Source organism: Megascapheus bottae, chromosome 1 (assembly GCF_031878675.1).
Source record: "Megascapheus bottae isolate mThoBot1 chromosome 1, mThoBot2.hap1, whole genome shotgun sequence".
NCBI lineage: Eukaryota > Metazoa > Chordata > Mammalia > Rodentia > Geomyidae > Megascapheus > Megascapheus bottae.
Window position 1 is genome coordinate 76689612 of NC_143509.1, and position 6548 is coordinate 76696159.

At 35.6% G+C, this 6548-nt stretch overlaps 1 pseudogene; it reads right to left on the minus strand.

Moving 5' to 3' along the window:
- Positions 1 to 1623: 1623 nt before the first annotated feature.
- LOC150069495 (U6 spliceosomal RNA) lies at positions 1624 to 1717 on the minus strand (annotated as a pseudogene).
- Positions 1718 to 6548: the final 4831 nt, after the last annotated feature.

The window sequence follows — 6548 nt, forward strand, 5'->3', positions numbered from 1 at the left end:
ATGACCTTTTCTGGCTGACTGCCAAGTGAGTTCTATCTTCAAACATGGAAGGCAGTCTTGATTGTGTTTTGATGTTTTCTCTATCCTATAACTGTATTGACTTGATGGCAGCCAAAACATGCATTTGTGTCTCATTTTTCTCTGGCAGTTTTTTCCACTCAATCAGCCATGTATACTAATATCCACAGGACAGAAGAATGCTTTTTACAAATCTCTGAGGAAAAGTGTCATACAAGAACTCATTTAGTAAGTCTGCTGTTTGGGTTAACTATTTTTTTTTTCATCTCTTAATGGAATAATCCTAAAAATATGTAGAAATAAAACATACATTAGAAAAAATGGTGTCAATACGCCAAGTTTTCCCATAGAGCTTAAAAGTATGGGGGAAGAGTGATGATAATTGAACATTTTTAATGAAACATAAGGTAATTTTTAAACTTATTTAATTTCTAACATTGTGTTAACAAGTTATAAATTTCTTCTGTAATACCATCACTACCATGACATTTATTTAGGTTGCTAAAACACTTAAATTATACTATAAATTTAGTTATCATTATTATTAAAACAATTAGAAACTTTCAAAATTATTTTAATCTTTTATAAAGAAAGTGTGCAAAATAGGAAGTGGAGCTTTGGTTCAAGGGGCAGGGCGGTAGCCTTCAGCTGAAGAGCTCAGGGACAATGCCCTGCCCAGGCTGAGTTCAAACCCAAGGACTGACAAAATTTTTTTTAAATGTACAAAACAAAAACATTCATTATAAAGTATCCTATGATATTGAATATTAAATATAATTTTCTATAACATATGAAGTTGAGGGCATTGGCTCATACCTGTTATCATCTCAGGAAGCTGAGATTTGAGGATCATGGTTTAAAGCCAACCCCGGGCACCGAAGTCCAGGAGACTCTTATTTCCAATTAACTACAAGAAAACAGGACACAATGCTGTGACTCAAGAGTCACAATTAGGTTAGAGATAAAGTACTGATCAAAGACAAGTCAAGACCATGCCTTTTTGAGCAAGCAAAAGGTAAGAGATATAGGAGGAATTCCTACCAAAAATCTGCATTCAATTTCTTTATTTAAATAGGGGATTTAATGGCAGCACTAGTGTTAATGGCTCTAACCTAGCTCCTCATGAGGCTGAGATATGAGGATCAAGCCAACCCAGGCAGATAAATCCAAATGACTCCTAGCTCTATTCAGTCAGCAAAATGAAGATATGGCTCTAATAGAAGAACACCATCCTGGGGAAAAGAAAAAGCAGCAGGGCCTGAGTTCAAGGCCTAGTAACAATGTACACACACACACACACACACACACACACACACACACACACACACAAACACACATGCTAAATTAGAAATCCAAATTTACCGGGTATATCCAGTCCTAACGCAAAAAAGACTGGAATTCTCAGAAAGTGTTCATCCCTGATTAATCAATTAGCAGCAGTTGTAGGCTGCTAATTGGTCAATTTCTCCTACCAGGATAAGTCAGGATTTTTAAGAGGGTGATCCTTGCTTGCATCTGTATTTGTAGTTGATATATTTTGAATTCCAGGGTTACATAGACTAGCCATGGTTACCCATTGAAATCCTTGCTTGGCTTTGTTTGTGAAAAAATATAGAATGCTTCACAAATTTGCACAAGGACCATGCTAATCTTTTCTGTATCATTCCAATTTTAGTATATGTGCTGCGGAAGCTAGCACAAAATTCTCAATATTTTAATTAATGCTTGAGTAAAATGAAAGAAATGATACAGAATCATCATTTGAGAGACAGACATAACTGCACACAGAAAACTTGTAAGCATGCCATTTGATTAAATGGATGAGAAATTGTGTTCCAGGCATCCATTTTTATGCCTCCCACCACCATTCCACCAATTCTATGCTGCATTTCCCATTGTTTACTGCATTTCTCTTTCACATTCTTCCTCCTTCATACTTGATTCAGGTGTAATATTACACTAGACACAAGGTGTTACACATGCATTCATTTGGTCTGATTAGAATGAGGCCTTTTTCTTTCTCTCCACAATCTATACAAATATTTATTGTGGTGCATGTCACATCAGGGAAATGGAAACCTATGCTTGTAGAAAAAGAGGCCTAACTCGTGGACCAGTGCTCATTTCCTGGTTTGGGGACTGCCCCTGGCTGAGATGGTGCCTGTCGCCCAGTTGGAAGAATTGATGTGGTTTGTGATGTAAAGTAAGGCCACCTCTGGGATAGTCCCTGAACCCTTCGGCCCTCTTGGACAGCACATGATTCCCCTTCTTTACCTATAGTGAGAGTACTTCCCCCGCCTTGCTCACCTTTGTGCTGATAGGCTACCGCATCCTATGATGCTGAATGGAATTCCTCAATAAACAGAGTTTCTGCTTTGAGGGGTCTCCCTGATGGATCTGATTGTTCTCTGGTGAGGGAGGGCTGGGTGCGGGCAGTCAGTCAGCCCTTTTCTTTCTTGGCTTGTCCTTGTGGGGCACATTCTCCCTATCCCTCCTGCAGGTCAGGAGGGACCAATGACTAAAACCCCCGACAATCTATTTTATTCCAATTCTTGGTTGAAATAGCTGAGTTAATCCTCAGAAAATCACAACCATTTCTTTCTTCCATTACTCCTACCTTTTCTTGCACAAGAACATAACATTATAGATTACTTTTCTTTGTTTTTAATTTATTGAAAGGTTATGAATGGAGGGTTACAGTTGCAAAAAGTGAGGTAATGAGCAAATTTTTTAAATCACTGTTAACCTTTCCCTCATTTTCTCCCCCTTACCACTACCCAGCCACCCCACAAAATGTAAAGTCATTTCTAACACAGTCTATAGTGAATATTGTTGCATTAGTTCAACCTTTTGCTTACTGTGTCTGTGATTCCTTTTCCCTTTAATGGATCAGATAAGCCTATTAGAAGAGAAAAAGGGTACGGAAAACTAAAACAGAAGGAAAAAATAGAAAAAAAATGCATATAAGACATTTTGTCCAATTCCTGGAGTACATTGATATACTTCATTATATATGGCTTTATGCACTTAGTAATATGGCTATTGTGATTCTCTGCTAAGAATATCATAGACATATCCTTATTACAAATGAAGGAAACCATGCAACCTATATTTCTTGGTGCCTGGCTCACTCCACTGAATATAATTTTTCCAGGTCTTTCTATTTCCTTATGAATGACACAATGTCATTTTTTATGATGGAGGCATAGAACTGCATTGTGCATATATACCACATCTTCTTGATCTATTCCTCTATGGAGGGGCATCTAGGTTGGTTCTTTATCTTTGCTATGGTTAACAATGCTGCAATTGACATGGTTGTTCTGGTAGCTTTAGTTTAGCTTTTTTTTGTGCTCATTTGGATAAATGCACTGAAGTGGGATTGCTGGGTCATAGGGTGTTGGGGCCTAGCCTCCATCTCTGAGGCCTGATTCTGGCTCAGCTGCAATTAAAGGGCTTTGTCTAGGCATTTGGTCTTTTGCATACCTCTCTTAAGGCATCTCTGTGTACATGACTCGATTGAACCCCCCGCAGTTTCGCGGGTCTCACAGCAGCTCAAGTCTCGCGCGCTTTCCTGCACCTGTCCTGCCCAGTACCTGAAAGCCCCACCCAGACCCTTAGTGGTAGCACAGAGGCCTCTTCCTATTGGCTAGCTTCCCAGTGCCCACCTTCTCCTACCCTAACAGTATATAACTAATTGTCTGACGCAATAAAGTGATGAGAGCATCAGAGAGAACGAGAGATCAGCAGAGATCAGCAGAGAGATCTGATGCGCTTTCATGGTTAACACTGCTTCTGACTCAGCGTGGTTTTTTCTTCCCCGGTGATTGGGGGAGGGCTGGGTCTTCGACACTTACCATCTCGCTCTGCTCCCAGGGGACTACAGGCTGGCCCTGTGTGTCCCTCCAGGTTCCCATGTTGCTGCCCCGGAGGGGAGCTCTATGTTTAGTCTTTTGAGGAACCTGCGTACTGCTTTCTAGAATTGTTGCACAAGTTTACATTCTCATCAGCAGTGTAGCATTCTCTTTTGGCCACATTTCTTCATAATGACCATTCTAACTGGAGTGAGGTGGAAAGTCTGGTTTCTCTTCAAGCCATGAAAATCTTTTATCTTTTACCATGGATTGGTTTTATAGATGAATAATTTGGTCTTCTTGTTACACAGTTTTTGTTGCATAGTTTATGGTTTTTTTTATTTAGCTGTTCATATTAAAAATATTCTTATAATATAATGCTTGTGCAACATAGCCTATACAGCTTTGAGTGGTGAATACATTTATTACTAAAATATAAACGTTTTCAAGAAAAATGCTTGTGTAAGCTTTAGTATTTAAAATAATAATCAAAGACTTCAATAAAGAACATTCAGAATTAATTGAAGGCAGCAAACAAACAAAATCTGTGTGTGTGTGTGTGTGTGTGTATCCTGGGTTTTGAACTCAGAACCTGGATGCTACACTTTAGATTTGATGCTCAAAGCTAGCGCTGCATCATTTGAGTCCTAGGTCTACTTCTAAATTTAATTTTAAAATATTGACAAGTGTACTAATAGTACACAGTATTGCACATTTTGACAGCTGATTTTATAAAAAAAAATTTTCTGTGAAACTATCAGATTCCAATCTTGTGAATTTATGTTTAAATATGACTTCAAAATTACATCCCTGTCATTTATTTGAGGGTAGCTTTGCTTTAGAAAGATTGAATATCAAAATGAGAATAAAGTAACACCATAATCTGCAACAATATGATGATTCTGTGGAAAGTTTACTTCACTAATATTATTTTTAATTCTTTTTTTACAAATTGTTTAAGAGAAAACATAAAATTATTATCAGAATCTAGTATGTATTTTGTAATACCATGGTACTAAGATCATCTTCCCATTAAAATTAATTGCATTGTCATCCAACAAGCACTCAGTACACAAACCAATTTTCTCATCAAAATATAATTTTTATGACTAGACTTGATTTTTGACAGGTATTTCTGTATTCTGAAATTATTTGGACCATCTAGTTAGAGAATTCCTCTAACAATCATGGTGCTCAATGTTGTCTTTAGAAGTATTTTTATGCAAGTTATCATTCTAAATTCAAATAATAAGAATAATGTTTTTGTTACTGTTGTTAGACGGTTAGCAATAATCCATGGACTACTGTAAAAACATGCATATACTGGTAATCTGTTAATCCCGAAAGTATTTTGAAAAATTACAACAGATGTCTTACCTCAATTAATGAATTATAAAAAATAAGTCAAAAAGAAATGTATTATATATTCTATACTTAGCAATAAATATAAAGATATGATTTGAGTTGTTATGATGTCGTCTATTTCAGTTATTTGAGCTTATTTTGAAATTCAAACTGTGAGAACACAAGACCCTTTGTTATCATATGATTTTTCTGCTTTGCAAAATTCTTCATGATTCCTTTATTTTCTTTGAAAGAGTTGTAGAATTTCTCATTCTCTTATTTCACTAAACAATGTAAAACCCTCATGAATATCTATGTTATTGTTCATGAAGCAATTAGAATATAACAAACATACTAAATAACTATGTCCAATTTCTCTATTTTATGTAAAGACTTGCTAAGAAAACACAAAAAGCCTCCAGTTAAATTGTATTAAATTAAATCTCTTTAATTCTCTGTGACTTCATGTTAGCATAAAAATCACTGGTATAAAAAAGTCGCTTGTTATAGAACTCTCAGTGAAATCAAAACATGTCTTAATTGAAACATAAAATAGTCGATTTAATTCACTTAATACCACTAGTTACCAACAAGATAAATATTATTTAATGAACTAAGGTACTATTTCTCTGGTGATATTTCTACTCTGAACCTCTTAATGCACAGTTGTATTTCATTAAACAATATGATGAGAATTTTCATTTGTTTTATAAGCCGAATGCAGTGAGTCTGTGCATAATCTCGGTGATAAACACTGCTCTTCCATCGAAGGTGTGGACAAAGGCTCTCTTATCACTTGGCATCCTACCAATGAAATCCTCAGGAATATTACAAGAAATAAGCATCTTGGACATAATTTGCTGAACGTATGTGAAGTAAATTTTAAACCCAAGCTGGCAGTCTTTGTTAAATTTCTGCATCAATCAAATCAAATGTACTGACACATCAGTAGAAAGAATTATATGATGCCATTTAAGTGTCTGTCATTACATCGCAATATAAAATACATTAAGAATGTAGTCTCAAGCCTTTCATAAAAGAAATGACATCTTAAATTTTCAGGTTTATAACTCCAATTCTGATTAAATTAACTAGTTATGTGAAAATTTCTTATATTTTAGTAGACCTAATGAAGTCATAAACTAACCTAAAATTATTACAAATAAAATCAGCACGAAAAATTTAGCACAAATGAGCAAATTAATATTATTTCAAGCATGTTTCTTTACAGCCTGATTTACTTGTACATGTTTATTTTTTATTGTTTGACTATTTTTTATTTCATAACAGCATAACTAAATAGAAGTAAATATTGACATGAATAGACTAAGC